The sequence below is a fragment of the Gadus chalcogrammus genome, chromosome 21 (assembly GCF_026213295.1).
Source record: "Gadus chalcogrammus isolate NIFS_2021 chromosome 21, NIFS_Gcha_1.0, whole genome shotgun sequence".
Taxonomy (NCBI): Eukaryota; Metazoa; Chordata; class Actinopteri; order Gadiformes; family Gadidae; genus Gadus; species Gadus chalcogrammus.
Genome location: NC_079432.1, coordinates 5716449 through 5733722, shown reverse-complemented (window position 1 = coordinate 5733722; position 17274 = coordinate 5716449). Strand labels below are relative to the sequence as shown.

Below are 17274 nucleotides of genomic sequence, written 5' to 3'. Positions count from 1 at the left end.
TGGACATGGTTTCACAAAAAAATCGGCTCCGGGTGGACAGGACCAGAAAGACATGTTAGATCCACTTTGGGAGATACAACCGCGGATGATCATAGATGCGAGGCAGATTCACGTTTACTTTAGGTGGATGTTGGAGGTTTACTCCCTGGTGGATGTTGATGGATATTGCACAGATGGATATTGCACAGATACATCTTCTTACTAAACTACTTCTTCGAGTTTAACTCCCTCTGCATCAGCAATCGGCTAGTCGGCAAACATCAGGGTGAGTAGAAAGGAACATTTGTGGAACTTCTGTTTACAGACCCGCCGTGGTTTAATTAGCAGCTTGGAAACATGGATCTGTGATATCGTCTGAGTACATAGTTTTATACACTTTATGGTCGGAGTTCTAGCTTGTGGAGATTGACATGACAGGGGCTATCGGAGGGTAAGTCAGTCTTAAGGCTGCCAGCCATGTATTAAGAGCTGGTTTAATGAGCCTGACTCATTACTGCTATGGCTGCCAGAGCCACAGAGTAGGAGTAGGTTACCATGCCAGTGACGTAGCTGATTGTTGAAATCCAACATGGTGCGCCCTGTAACACTTTCACCGTACAATTTAATCCCTTTTAGCAAGTTCAGCCATTTTTTGTTATTTTACCAATGAGAAGACAGACAATACATCTGCTATATCAACTAAACTTCAAATTTCAGTTCAGTTCATCTTTAATGCTTGTTGGAGAAGCACATGCGAGTAAGTTGGCAATGTGTTTTTTATTCATTTCACAGGCTCACATGATCCTTGCGCTTTTTGGGTTGGATCTTCATGAATAATTCAATTTATTGTACTTTAATTTTTTTTCCTGCTGCGACAACACAAAGCCAACAACCAAAGGTTACTCTCATCTCTGGCTTGAATTTATTATTATGAAAACCACACCTGCTAGGCTCCCCTGGCATTTCCGTAGGATTTAAGGATTGTAGGACTTCACTTGCCATCAAGTTGGATTTTTCAAATCCATTAGAATCCCGAAAGATACCTAGCTTAGGGTCATGTAATAGTATATGATTTAATCGATCACACAGATTCACCTTTTACTTTTAACAGTATATTTGAGATGGACCGAAGGCAGCAGTAATACATAGCCTCACCATACAAAAATACATTTCACTGTGCATGATACATTTCCAGGCCCCCTTTTGCTCAACACTACTCTTGACGCTTGTGTGTTGTGTTTGTGTGCATCCCTGTAGCCAAATTAACACATTGTGCGTCACAGCATGATTTTAAAATGGCAACATGGGAATTCATAAATTCTCTTCATGAATGCGTAGATGTTTATGGAGAAAAGGATTTAAACTGCTTCAATTTACCCGTTCAATAATTAATTCAGCTATTGACGGTTTCTGTTCCCTTTGTGGCAGGAATCTTCAGCGCAGCATTCTCCATGCCCATACAACCCTACTCCCCGTAGCGGGTTCTTTCATGCCTGGTCTCGGGAATGTTTGCATCCACAACTATATGACAATTCAATTAATTCCTCTGTGTCTGTGTGGCTATACAAAGCAATTGCTGCAGCCGTGGCGGCTGAATAATTAAATAACTTGAAGATGCCTGAAATGACATCAACAGTTGGCCGATGTTTGCACTAATAAAGAAAACGACAACAAATAACAGCAATAATAACACTAACTGAATCGGTCTGGGTGTATTCTCCCTATACGAGGGAGAAAATGCAAAAGTTAACACGAGGACCTTGCAAGGATAAGCGTTTCATCTCTCTTCCACCCTGCCGCCCATGGCAAACAGGGTTCTCATCCGCCTTGCTTCCATCTCCCACTCAAATCCAGATCCACAGAGCCGGTGATATTGCGCGGTGCATTATCCCGCTTATTAATTTCAATGGCCGGCCCACCGCCGCCACCACCACCACAACAACAACACAAGTGCTTTCCGAGTGTGCGCTGGAAGACGCAGTAGATGAAGGGGGTTGTACACGGTGGCGGTCTTGGCGAACAGGCAGGGCAGCAGGCTGATGACCGGAGGGAGACTGCCCTCTGGTCGGCGGGGTGAAACATGCTCCATGCACTGACTGACACGTACGGCGCCCAGGCCAAGATGAAGCCCAGGTTTATCATCACCGCCATCTGGACAAGGGAAACGAGAGAATGGGGTGGGGGGGGCGGGGGGTAGGGGGGGGGGGGGGCAGACAGGGGAATGAGAAAACCGACGAGGGTGAAGAACATTGATCTGGGAAGGATAAGGGGATGAAGAGACGAGGAGGGGATGACTGAGAATAAGTCCCTAGGTTCCATGTTTGAATCTGATTCAAAGATGTTGCGGTGGTGTTGGTGCTCGACTCCTTTTGAATTCAGCATTCATGGCAACCATGGAGTTGTTCACCTTGAAGTCCTAAGGGGACCTCTGTGCATTAATCAGTAAGACCCGTAATTCCTGGGAAGCTCGGGAGGGGAGGGATGGAAGGATTTTGGAGCACTGCAATAGAAGTGTTATCAACGACACTTCCAACATAACGTATGCATCCCCACTTGAAGACCCACAGTGGTGTTTTGAGTGTAACACTAAGTGTTACTCGATTATAGCCTTTCCAAACACCTTTTAGTAAAAAATGTATACGCCATTAATTCCATTATCAAGAGTTTAATAGACTCCGCTTACCGTTGGATTTTGTTCTTCAATATCAAACGATGGATGCCATATCCCTCGGGGGCAGAATCTATTTTTGTTACTTCACAGACACCCTAACGTGTTAAATCCTGAGACGCTGACCTCTCGCGCCTCCATCGCACACAATTTTTCCGAAAACAACCACCATGTTTGCCACCTTTGATATTCTCCATTTCCCTTGCTATAATTCGCACCAGTTCCCTCGGAGGGGTAGTCACAGTGAGTGCAAATGCAAATGAAATGGTTTTCCTCCCCACATTTAACAATAGCTATAATATGTAATTTCCCAGCCCGAGCAACAAACCATCGCGTTGGCGCGTTTACCGCCCCCACGCTGAGCTACACTTACGAGGGTGATCCGCCTCTCTATGTTGCCGTAGTGGAAGTCGCCTTTCCGCATGGAGCGGTACGCCCTGTGCAGCTTCCAGGCGATGGCCGAGTAGGCGAAGAGGAGGAGCAGGCAGGGGATGAGGGCGCAGAGCAAGGCCATGGTCACGATGAAGCTGGAGTGGTTCAGGGATCGCTTGTACCCGATCCAGTCCACGGAGCAGGCCAGGCCGAAGGGCTCGGGCCGTAGCTGCCCCAGCCCGAAGAGGTAGGACGGCCCACACCGCCCGCGTACAGCCAGATCCCGCTTATCACAAGCAGGATGGTCTTTCTTTCAAACTTGTTGCCTGAGGGGAAAAATAGGGAGACTGAGGACAATGTTGGATTTACTCATCATTGAGGTGTACGACGTAAAGGAATCAGCCAGAGCTGATTATTGTGCTGTGTGTGCTTTGAAGGAGCGTTTGCCCCTCGTACGTCTATGAACAAAGCATCATTAGTCGCATCCTCGTTTGTTGGGTGACGCTTTTATCCAAAGGGACTTCAAGTGATTCCGATGCACGTTGTGAGGGGTAGCCTCAGGGTTGAGGCGTCTTGCTTTGGAACGTGTGCATGGAGGCGGTGTACTCGGGGGATTGAACCCGGTACCTTTATGGGAGGTGGTACAACCTCGCCCTCACACTACTCTGGAATAGGAGAAACTAAATTAATGGGATTGCTAAGATTTTGGTTTGCCGAATCAGGCGGAATGTAATAACATCCATGATTGAGTACTTAGATAAGTGAAACAAATGTTAAAACACCTTTAATTATAAAATGTAATTTGCATTCCCTTTACGTGAGATGTGGCCAATACATTGTAATCTGTTCACACACTGATACTACTGTGTAGCTTAAGACTTGGAATGGCTTTAGCAGCTGTAACCTTTACTATTGAAGATGACCTATTCATAATTGGAGTTGATTTGTTTTGGCAATTCAGTAGCAGCAATGCAGTCTGCAATTAATCTGTTCAGCTAAACCGAATGCAAACGTGTATGTGCCTGACAGATGTGTGCATAGATTCTGTATAAATTTTCAGCACTGAATTTCTGTTGGGTTTTCACTGTATGTATGTACAATGATAATTGTGTTGTTTGCTTAGAAATAGGGTCAAGCCAGAACTTTCCCTCTTCATATGGTAATAGGTAACGTCAGGAGACAGGAGAGGCATTCCTGCACAGCAATTTGCATGAGAAAATTGAAATCTCTTGTGCACTAATTCACCCGTCTCCGACACCTACATATGCGATTATTTTTTTACTGGGTTTCTTACTGGTTTTACTGCAGTTGTAAAACTGCAGTCGTAACAGCAATCGGATTGGACGCAACGTCTAGGTTCACTGGCATAGGAGTATGTAAAACCAAACCTTCAAACAGGTGAACCGTACTGTTGGTAGCAAGATTGGTTAAGGCACGGTTATCTGTTCCCCCAGCTTAACTTCTGAACAATTCAATAACCCACCACAGAACCACGTGGGCTTCTCCAATCTCCTCTGCCACACATTCAAAAACGGTGCGCCGAACCCACCCGTCTCTGGGGGATTTCCGTTCACCAGATAGCGGACCATCCCCAGCACGGTCAGGCTCATGATGCTGGCCACGCTGAACACCATGCCCATGAGGCCGTAGTAGAGGCAGGAAGGGTCCCCGCCCAGCCAGCCGTGGTTGAAGGCGGAGGCGATTGACAGCGGGTACATGCTGAGGGCCATGCCCAGATCGGTCACGGCCAGGTTGACCGCCAGCAGCTCGGGGCCCTTGAGCTGGGTGGACCTGCGTGCGGAGATGACCAGCACCGCCGTGTTCCCCATCACCGACAGGATGGCTGTCGGGGGGGGGGAGGTGGATGAAGAGAAAGTGGAGGAAATTGAGAGAGGAGGATGTCTCTCGTTACAGACAGTGATCTTGGTGGTTCAAGTGAAGTGCACTAATCAGAGCGATGGACTTGTGATTGAAATATAGTTTCAAGAACTAACTTTCCATCCATTGCTGTTACTTTGTGTGTTATAACCATATTTGTGTTGTCAATTTTCTGTGCAACAAGGGATGAGAAGCAGACCCATAGATTATTACGAATTGTATTAAGTCACACTGACAGTCCATTTTTATAGACTTGCAGGATCTCTTCTGGGATATGTCATAGACTCATTCAGCCTCAAAAAAAAGAGAAGTTTTAACACCAAAGGATATGTTTTGCCGGCAATGGTCAAACAGCTATTATGGTTAGGTTTAGAATGCTAGAAGATTGAAAGAATGAAGCAAGATTGAACATTTCTTTGCATTAGTACATTTGGGTCCCCCCATCAAGATCGCTGTTAGATGTGTTCTTTTGCCGTTTCCATTGTGAAAGTGTTTACATCAGTACAAAGTCTACTGGCCATACAAGAAATTACGTGACCACATAAGATAACATTACATCACCTCCCTGTTATGTCAGTGTGGTACGATGGTTCAATGGGTAGGTGGCTGAGTGGATCCATGGATGGATGGATGGAAGAGCAGGTAGAAGGTAGTTCGTCTGGCACTTAAAGACTCTACTATTTATACTCAGCTGCCATATGGTTCCTTGGTCTTCTAGTCAAGTGTGCAGTAACTGTCGCATTAAGAAAATCTGATGAGACAGACTAAGGCATTACATTTATTTCATTTATTTCCAAAGACTATTATCAATTATGTTACGAGCAACTATCAATTAATTCATAAAACATAACCCACATTAAAGATGGATAGATGGATCGATATGTTTGAATTGCTCATGGGTTCCTGGTACCATGTATCACTGTGATTTGAGTTAGCACACTAACCACATGATTCCAATCTCACACGGTTTCTCCCATGCTAAGCACACTAATGCATAAAATGAACAGATTGCACACCCTATCATTTGAGTATAGGATTGTAATGGAAATGGATGCAAATTAAAGATGAAAAAAATGAGAAATAAATATGTGTGTGAAAATTATTGCTTTAGCTCTACACAGTGCTGGCTGAACTTGTTGAGTTTAAGGGAACTTTGTTATTGAGCTTTGATGAGATTGTTTATGAAAACTATGATTATGGCAGAACACAATATTCTGCTTGTGATCTATGCATAAGAAACTAACCATACATTTCTAACAGGAAGTAATTTCAATTTCGATTTGAGATTACCTTAGCTGAGCAGTATTGGATTTGGTTATTTGTGAGGGCTTGCTGTACACATCAACAGAGCTTAGAAAACTAAATTAACAATGGATATATTTGTGGACTTGAATTTGTGTCCATCACAGACTGGATTAGTAACTATTTGAGTCTCTCTACAAGTCTGTCGAACTGCAAGAAATTATCTATTTTCTTATTTGTATGATCGCAATTCTTCTTCATAAAATAAACGTTGTTTATCTTAGAAGTGAAAATGTAATGTTTTCTCAACTCTAAAAGCTTGGGTTTAAAAAATAATAAGTAAAACATTAAACAAAAAATAACTCAAATACATAACAATCCGTTTTTAAAGATTGATTTTAATCATTGATAAATGTTTACAGGTGGTTTAAACGGAGGTCTTTAAATACAGCATTCCGCCATTTGCAATTGACCCAATCCAGGGATGCTGAATCCATAGCTTAATCCATATCAGGTGCCCACATTCATGTTCTCATCATCTTTTTAAAATATCCCCTGGATTCCTTAAACAAAAAGTGATAAAGTTGACTCACCGATGACGACGAGGTAAAGCCCAACCCCGATGTCAATGGTTTGGGACAGCTTGGATGTAATTTAGGTTCCATTTCTCATCCGGCACTGAACGCCTGGCCACAAATAATATTACTTTCACCCGCGTTCAGCCTACCCACTCCACCAACCCCGCTGTGTCTCGATCCGGAAAGCCCTGCAAGGTTTCAGCCCACTGGTCGATTTGGGTCAGCTGTAAGCTTTATAGTCGTCCTCTGCACAGAAAAACTGGTTAAGTAGTGGCATGAGAAAACGTCGTCCACTGGGGATATACTGGTCTGACACACGCATACATGTGTGTGCTCTCTCTCGCACACATCACACACACTGTGGCTGAGGATGAGAAGGGATAGTTCAAACCACATAATTAAATCCCCATACACTACGGCCAATTAACGCCCAAAAATACATGCTACATGCTCATCATACTAATAAGTAATAATACATTATGTATTATTACTTATTACTACCAATACACAAGCTGGCACTTGTATGTATTATACATACAAGTGCCAGCTTGTGTATTGGTGTTTCTGTTCCTCTCTGTCTTTCTGGGGATGTTCTGAATGATTTCCCCTGACCTGGCAAACTCACCACCTGGTGCTTAAATGACCTGCAGACCGGGAAGTGGACCCCTCACGGTATGTTCTTCCCTCCGCTCCTGCTGGTGCCACCCCCGTAGCGGGAGGAGATCCTCAGTCAGGGGGGTCGCTGAGGTGTGAGATGGTCCTTCATTTCAAACATATTTGGGGGGGGGGGCTCCCTGAATTTCCCCAGCCATTTGATTTGATACAGTGATATGGTGGTTGGCTTAGCTCAGGAGGAACAGCGGGTTGACCTGTAACCAGAAGGTTGCCAGTTCGATCCCCAGGTAAACAGCAGAGAGAGACGAGGCTTGATTTGCTGTTGACAGGACATAGTGACATAGGACTTGTTGTTAAACAAGTAAACAACCAAGGTTGATTTCCAACCTTAATCTAGGTCCAAATGTGGATTAGCTAGTTAGCTAGCTCCAGCAGCTACCGCAGGAAACAACAAACAGAAGCTTGCTCTGGGTCACAAGCTTTGAGTACGTGCACGTGCACGAAGGGGTCACTCGTGGGGAGCGGGGGAGGGGGAGTGCAGTACGACCGTTTTTTTTGACGTACTTACTGTCCAATGCCATTCGGTGGTTCTGAAAATCATTGGCTGGAGTTTTTTGAGCCCTGCCCATTCCACAGATGATTGACTTGTTTGATTTTCATGTTAGTAGGCAATTTCTAACTCAGTGGCTGTAAGTCGGTTATGATAAGGATTTCAAGTAATTTTCAAGTAAAATTACAACCGTCAGAGCCAGAGCGTCAGACTGGGCTGTTCTCAGCATACCGCAAAAAAAATTAAGAGGGTTCCAGTTCCAGTCCCCAAATTCAGTTGAACCACTACCTGGACATTTGTGATGGACAGAGCTGCATTCAGTTTGGGCCTATTCACATAATGGTTTTGGAATGTTAAATAGTTTGAGTTATTGCTAATGTTAAGACATTATTATTGTTAATGTTGAAATAAAACTCAACTATGAACCACTTACTCTTTACCGATTTTTAAATATGGAAACTGGGTTAGATCATCAGATTTTTGTATGACTTGACTTGTGACTTGCTTGACCTGAGCAATGACTTGACTTGTGACTTGGCTTGATTCTCACCACAGTGACTTGGGACTTGCTTGAGACTTGAAGGTTATGACTTGAGACTTGCTTGTGACTTGTACATGAGTGACTTACCCCCACCTCTGGGTGCTGCCATCCCCTTTCTATCCGCTGCCCTGTTGCGGCCGTATGTGAACTCTAAAAGGTCCACAGTGCTGGCCAATTAAGTGATGATATAGTCAGTTTATTTCCTCACCACAGAGGGGGGAGCTACTGGGCGGTATCCATTATGGCAGGCTGGGCGGGTGATCTTGGGCTTGCCAATTACTTTTACTGTCAATATGCAGAAGTCTGCTTAAGAGAAATGGGGCTGGAAGATATCCCCTGGCACAGCTGTGTCATCAGGCTGGCGTATGGGGTTCAGCGGAACCATGAAATGACGTGGCTCTGCCTCAAGAGTCACGGTGACATCCTTCTAAAACGAATGCACCGCCATCATTTTGCAAAGCCCACCAAACAATAGACACAGTAGACACTTTCTTTACTGATGGCCATCAAAATAAATTTGAGTGGAAGAAGCTTTGTATAATGCTGATTTGTTTTGTACCGTTGCATTAGGTTGAAGTATGGTAATCCCCTGGTGAAGTAAGCCAGCCCATCCACTGATTGGAAATAAACAACCTATTTATTTCTAACCAAACAGAACATGGACATCAAAAAGCAGCATGTCATTATTCACCGTATGCTAAGTTGCAAGAGGTGGTCATTCACTGGAGATAGAATACTTCTGTGTTTAAAAAAATTTTGGTTTGGATTTGACGCAGACAGCCTGAGATGTGACTGAAGATGGACCTTACACGTTCCTACTCTCATGTTCTCATCATATCCGATAATTTAATAATAATCAAAAGCCTTTCAAGAAGGCATGTTATCACAGTGCCTGTGTTAATATGCATGTTAATAATGTGTCTATATATTGAATTTGATTGCATCGAAATCTTAATTTCTTCATTGAGGAGCCATCACTCTTTCTTTCCCCAGAATGAGAGCGTCTGTAATGGGGCGTGAGGTTGGACCAAAGAACAGCACAGACCGAGACCAGCGTTCGAACAGTTCAACAGTGGTATTCTCCAAAACGGGAATCCAAGCTTACAGGAGACAGACAAGGGGCGAGCAGGCAGAGGGGTCAGGGACAGAAGGCTGTTCAAGTAACCAGGGAAGGAACGACGAGGAACAAGCGGGGTCGAAGCCAAGGAAGCAATCCGGGAAATAGTACTAGAGAGCTTTGCATGCTGCTAAGACAATCTGGGCTGGCAGAGACTGATTGGAAGGAGTTGGTTTAAATAAGGTGAGGGAACACAGGTGAAGGTGGTTGCACTGATGAGGTGGGAGTGATCCGGAAAAGTACTGGCATGGCATGGCAATGGCTGGCAATGGGATGGAAAGCCAGGAGCGGATTATGACAGCACAGAGCTGGCAGTGGGACGGAAAGCCAGGAGCGGATCATGACAGCGTCAAGGTGGAAGGATAGTGCAGTAGTGACTCTGTGCTGGAAAGGTACTGGGGGACAGTCGATGTATGGAGACTACCTGCGGCCTCATGGGCTGTCCCTCGCCACATATTCTTGCCATTTGCGAGAATATGTGTTGACTGTCTGACCTCCGATTCCAACCATGTTATGATATCTGACATCAATACCCTTTCTAGAGAGAATGACTGAACAGGTGCTCCGGGGAGCTACATTGTTGAACTACACTTAATTGGTGTTTGCTATTGATTGCAACTTCCACTTCCTGAAAGGGCAAAAACACGCACACTTAACTACTCGCAGGTCTGAACATTGTGAGGTCATCAAGACAAAACCATTCAGAAAATTTGATAAAAGCTTTCACAGCAGGGCACAGGGTCAAGTGGTTAACTATCAAATGGAAAGGGTTTAACAAGAATAGCCCTGGGCCTGGGTTCGTTACTATGGGGATATCGCCTACCTTCTCCTTCCCAGAACTCTCAGCCTTGTAAGACTGTCCTGATATTCTTTTTTGTTTGTTCCCAATGAAAATTTGTCTTGCATTGGCTGGACAAGCAATTCATTTCCAAGTATGACAACGGTCTGACGGTTGTTCAAAGTGGCCATTCAGAATGACGGCGTTACCTTGGAAATTCAGGGTGGAAGTCAATCAAATACATTCTGATGTACAAGCACTCTGATGTACAAGCCCTTTTCACATAGGTTTCACCAAAGGACATCCACAGGTGCTCATCATACTAATTATGGTCTGCTGTTTTTATGTCCCAGGGTACAGGTTGTTTACACGAGGACGCTTGCGGGTAAAAAAGACAAAATATTTTATCGGAAGTGCCTTTCGTTTAGAGATGGTGACAGCGTTTTTGGGGGCTCAAAAACGCAAAAATCTGAAATCATCCTCCAGAGTGGAAAACTTGAATACGCTCCGCCGTAGCGTTTCCGTCTACACTGCCAAGACGCAAAACTCTGCTCAGATCTGCTCACGTCGCGTACGCGTTTACGTCACATACAGCACCATTACAGGGAAATAAACAAACATGTCGGACCGTCAAGCTGCTCTGGCAGCTCTAATAAACTTACAGGATATGTACAGATAGTATTACTGAACAGAGAAGGATCTGTAATTATGTTTTGGTTTTCGCGGCTCAGATAAGAGAAGGAAGATTCTACGCATGCGCTCAGACATGGCGGTGTTGCGTGATAGTGTATCACAGCACCACCTAGCCACCTGTCATGCATACCCAATCGAAATCCACACACTTTGTCGTCACCGTATGCACACAGATTACCTCCCGAAAAAGCTTGCCTAAAAGGAATAAAAAGTGAAGACGCGACGCCACTTTTGCGTCTTCTGTTCAGACCGTCATCATGTAAACGTAAGTATCACACTTCACACATTTACCATGGACCATGGTCGGCATGAAGCCGACCCATGGTGTACACCGGCCTCTGTGCGCATAGACTGTAATGACACGTAGCTCCTGCTATGGATTTTACATTAGGTAAAGGTTGGTGACTCACCACCGTTCTATACTGTTTATATAGCCTACTGTTATTTTACCTATACTGTTCTTTTTACTGTTACAAATACTTCCATGTTTAAAAACAAAGAAAAGTACAAGTAGGCTCACACTTTTGGAAGCAATATGTTTATTTATACCCACGGTCTGCGGGAATACTCGATTCGATGGATGCAGGGTGTGCATTAACCTCCTGATATACGGACACCTGGACAAGTAGTTCCGTCAAATTGTCTGTTTACCGTTCTCAATTAATGCCTAGCTGGCGTATCGTCTCTAAAATAGTAGTAACCATAGCAACGGGAACAAAACAAAGCTGAGCGGACTATAATACCTCCCGCTACCTCCTGTTCTAAAGTCGTAGCTATGGCCCGTCCTAATTACTGGAGGAGTGAACAACGTTTCCGTTGCATGAGAACCCAACGGGCGTGTAATGGTGGTTCCGGGTATTAGTCAGACCCTCAGGCGTAACCAGGCAAACAAATGTATGTTTTGTGGAAAACTTTATATTTGGATTGCAAAACGCATGAAAATATAAATTAATGGTCTTAATTTGGTCACCGTTGGTAAGTGACCGTGGTATAAGCGGGATAATGCCCTTCGAGGTGTCCATTATCAGGAATTAATGGACTTCGCGGAGGCAACCGTCCTCCGCTTCGCGTCGGACGGTTCACGCCTCCACGTCGTCCATTAATTCCTGATAATGGACACCTCGTCGGGCATTATCCCTTACTTATTGTTCATTTAGTCAGGTGGAAATGTGATTTATCTTCAGTTGATCACAACAGAAGTGTTGAGTGTGTGTGTGGATGATGGCTGTTTTAAGCAGACTCCCCTGGCCGGAGACAGACTGAGGCCCCGTTTACACAAAGGGAAAAAGCAGATATTTCCACGCGGTTTGGCCTCTCATTTACACGAAAAAGCAGTTTTTATCACAGAAAAAGATAATTTCTAAAAACTCCGGCCAAAGTGGAGATCTCTGAAAACGCTGGTTATGTGTTGTCGTGTCAACGGGGAGAAACAGGGTTTTAGGTTCTGAAGCGTCACATTATGCGCCAGGAAATGCTTAACGTTACATGAGCGCCCTATGTTTACAGTTTGTTTGTTACAGGAAAACGCTTGTGTGATTCGTTGTTGTTGATTCTGAGAATTCTGATTGGCTTACATGGCTTTATCCTTCTCCCTACACTGCCGCTGTCATGCCAAATTTGTACCGGCTGCCAAATTGTACCGGGCGTGTCATCCATACGTAATCCATTCCAAACCTGCCTGGCAACAGATCGCGTCGTCCGTTGCCTGGCAACGGACGATCGCGTCGAATGACGTGAAAGGTTCACGAACATTCGCGAACCTTCTTTCTAGCGATCCCTTATCTGTATTGTGCTATTCGTCCTTGACCTGCTTTAAACACTCAGTTTACTAGCTAAATTTGATTAAACAATTAAATACAACACCAAATATAAAGTAAAAACTAGTGTTATCTAGCGATCCGTTAACTGTATTATGTTATTCGTCTTTGGCAACATGAGCGCAAATGTTTTTTGAAACCTGCCCGGCAACGGACGACGCGATCACTGTTGCCAGGCAGGTTTCAAAAAACATTCGCGCTCATGTTGCCAAAGACGAAATAACATAATACAGTTAACGGATCGCTAGATAACACTAGTTTTTACTTTATATTTGTGTTGTATTTAATTGTTTAATCAAATTTAGCTAGTAAACTGAGTGTTTAAAGCAGGTCAAGGACGAAATAGCACAATACAGATAAGGGATCGCTAGAAAGAAGGTTCGCGAATGTTCGTGAACCTTTCACGTCATTCGACGCGATCGTCCGTTGCCAGGCAACGGACGACGCGATCATCTGTTGCCAGGCAGGTTTGGAATGGATTACGTATGGATGACACGCCCGGTACAAATTTGGCAGCCGGTACAAATTTGGCATGACAGCGGCAGTGTAGGGAGAAGGATAAAGCCATGTAAGCCAATCAGAATTCTCAGAATCAACAACAACGAATCACACAAGCGTTTTCCTGTAACAAACAAACTGTAAACATAGGGCGCTCATGTAACGTTAAGCATTTCCTGGCGCATAATGTGACGCTTCAGAACCTAAAACCCTGTTTCTCCCCGTTGACACGACAACACATAACCAGCGTTTTCAGAGATCTCCACTTTGGCCGGAGTTTTTAGAAATTATCTTTTTCTGTGATAAAAACTGCTTTTTCGTGTAAATGAGAGGCCAAACCGCGTGGAAATATCTGCTTTTTCCCTTTGTGTAAACGGGGCCTCAGTCTGTCTCCGGCCAGGGGAGTCTGCTTAAAACAGCCATCATCCACACACACACTCAACACTTCTGTTGTGATCAACTGAAGATAAATCACATTTCCACCTGACTAAATGAACAATAAGTAAGGGATAATGCCCGACGAGGTGTCCATTATCAGGAATTAATGGACGACGTGGAGGCGTGAACCGTCCGACGCGAAGCGGAGGACGGTTGCCTCCGCGAAGTCCATTAATTCCTGATAATGGACACCTCGAAGGGCATTATCCCGCTTATACCACGGTCACTTACCAACGGTGACCAAATTAAGACCATTAATTTATATTTTCATGCGTTTTGCAATCCAAATATAAAGTTTTCCACAAAACATACATTTGTTTGCCTGGTTACGCCTGAGGGTCTGACTAATACCCGGAACCACCATTACACGCCCGTTGGGTTCTCATGCAACGGAAACGTTGTTCACTCCTCCAGTAATTAGGACGGGCCATAGCTACGACTTTAGAACAGGAGGTAGCGGGAGGTATTATAGTCCGCTCAGCTTTGTTTTGTTTCCCGTTGCTATGGTTACTACTATTTTAGAGACGATACGCCAGCTAGCGCATTAATTGAGAACGGTAAACAGACAATTTGACGGAACTACTTGTCCAGGTGTCCGTATATCAGGAGTTAATGCACACCCTGCATCCAATCAGAATCGAGTATTCCCGCAGACCGTGGTATAAATAAACATATTGCTTCCAAAAGTGTGAGCCTACTTTGTACTTTTCTTTTGTTTTAAACATGTAAGTATGTAACAGTAAAAAGAACAGTATAGGTAAAATAACAGTAGGCTATATAACAGTATAGAACGGTGGTGAGTCACCAACCTTTACCTAATGTAAAATCCATAGCAGGAGCTACGTGTCATTACAGTCTATGAGCACAGAGGCCGGTGTACACCATGGGTCGGCTTCATGCCGACCATGGTCCATGGTAAATGTGTGAAGTGTGATACTTACGTTTACATGATGACGGTCTGAACAGAAGACGCAAAAGTGGCGTCGCGTCTTCACTTTTTATTCCTTCTTTAGGCAAGCTTTTTCGGGAGGTAATCTGTGTGCATACGGTGACGACAAAGTGTGTGGATTTCGATTGGGTATGCATGACAGGTGGCTAGGTGGTGCTGTGATACACTATCACGCAACACCGCCATGTCTGAGCGCATGCGTAGAATCTTCCTTCTCTTATCTGAGCCGCGAAAACCAAAACATAATTACAGATCCTTCTCTGTTCAGTAATACTATCTGTACATATCCTGTAAGTTTATTAGAGCTGCCAGAGCAGCTTGACGGTCCGACATGTTTGTTTATTTCCCTGTAATGGTGCTGTATGTGACGTAAACGCGCGTACGTGAGCAGATCTGAGCAGAGTTTTGCGTCTTGGCAGTGTAGACGGAAACGCTACGGCGGAGCGTATTCAAGTTTTCCACTCTGGAGGATGATTTCAGATTTTTGCGTTTTTGAGCCCCAAAAACGCTGTCACCATCTCTAAACGAAAGGCACTTCCGATAAAATATTTTGTCTTTTTTACCCGCAAGCGTCCTCGTGTAAACAACCTGTACCCTGGGACATAAAAACAGCAGACCATAATTAGTATGATGAGCACCTGTGGATGTCCTTTGGTGAAACCTATGTGAAAAGGGCTTGTACATCAGAGTGCTTGTACATCAGAATGTATTTGATTGACTTCCACCCTGAATTTCCAAGGTAACGCGCGTCATTCTGAATGGCCACTTTGAACAACGTCAGACCGTTGTCATACTTGGAAATGAATTGCTGTCCAGCCAATGCAAGACAAATTTTCATTGGGAACAAACAAAAAAGAATATCAGGACAGTCTTACAAGGCTGAGAGTTCTGGGAAGGAGAAGGTAGGCGATATCCCCATAGTAACGACCCAGGCCCAGGGCTATTCTTGTTAAACCCTTTCCATTTGATAGTTAACCACTTGACCCTGTGCCCTGCTGTGAAAGCTTTTATCAAATTTTCTGAATGGTTTTGTCTTGATGACCTCACAATGTTCAGACCTGCGAGTAGTTAAGTGTGCGTGTTTTTGCCCTTTCAGGAAGTGGAAGTTGCAATCAATAGCAAACACCAATTAAGTGTAGTTCAACAATGTAGCTCCCGGAGCACCTGTTCAGTCATTCTCTCTAGAAAGGGTATTGATGTCAGATATCATAACATGGTTGGAATCGGAGGTCAGACAGTCAAAACATATTCTCGCAAATGGCAAGAATATGTGGCGAGGGACAGCCCATGAGGCCGCAGGTAGTCTCCATACATCAGACTGTCCCCAGTACCTTTCCAGCACAGAGTCACTACTGCACTATCCTTCCACCTTGACGCTGTCATGATCCGCTCCTGGCTTTCCGTCCCACTGCCAGCTCTGTGCTGTCATAATCCGCTCCTGGCTTTCCATCCCATTGCCAGCCATTGCCATGCCATGCCAGTACTTTTCCGGATCACTCCCACCTCATCAGTGCAACCACCTTCACCTGTGTTCCCTCACCTTATTTAAACCAACTCCTTCCAATCAGTCTCTGCCAGCCCAGATTGTCTTAGCAGCATGCAAAGCTCTCTAGTACTATTTCCCGGATTGCTTCCTTGGCTTCGACCCCGCTTGTTCCTCGTCGTTCCTTCCCTGGTTACTTGAACAGCCTTCTGTCCCTGACCCCTCTGCCTGCTCGCCCCTTGTCTGTCTCCAGTAAGCTTGGACTCCCGTTTTGGACAATAAAACGGTTGAACTGTTCCAACACTGGTCTCGGTCTGTGCTGTTCTTTGGTCCAACCTCACGCCCCATTACAGACGCTCTCATTCTGGGGAAAGAAAGAGTGATGGCTCCTCAATGAAGAAATTAAGATTTCGATGCAATCAAATTCAATATATAGACACATTATTAACATGCATTATTAACACAGGCACTGTGATAACATGCCTTCTTGAAAGGCTTTTGATTATTATTAAATTATCGGATATGATGAGAACATGAGAGTAGGAACGTGTAAGGTCCATCTTCAGTCACATCTCAGGCTGTCTGCGTCAAATCCAAACCAAATTTTTTTAAACACAGAAGTATTCTATCTCCAGTGAATGACCACCTCTTGCAACTTAGCATACGGTGAATAATGACATGCTGCTTTTTGATGTCCATGTTCTGTTTGGTTAGAAAATAAATATGGTTGTTTATTTCCAATCAGTGGATGGGCTGGCTTACTTCACCAGGGGATTACCATACTTCAACCTAATGCAACGGTACAAAACAAATCAGCATTATACAAAGCTTCTTCCACTCAAATTTATTTTGATGGCCATCAGTAAAGAAAAGTGTCTACTGTGTCTATTGTTTGGTGGGCTTTGCAAATGATGGCGGTGCATTCGTTTTAGAAGGATGTCACCGTGACTCTTGAGGCAGAGCCACGTCATTTCATGGTTCCGCTGAACCCCATACGCCAGCCTGATGACACAGCTGTGCCAGGGGATATCTTCCAGCCCCATTTCTCTTAAGCAGACTTCTGCATATTGACAGTAAA

At 44.4% G+C, this 17274-nt stretch overlaps 1 pseudogene; it reads right to left on the bottom strand.

Moving 5' to 3' along the window:
* Positions 1-1797: 1797 nt before the first annotated feature.
* Positions 1798-6790, bottom strand: LOC130374914 (opsin-5-like; annotated as a pseudogene).
* Positions 6791-17274: the final 10484 nt, after the last annotated feature.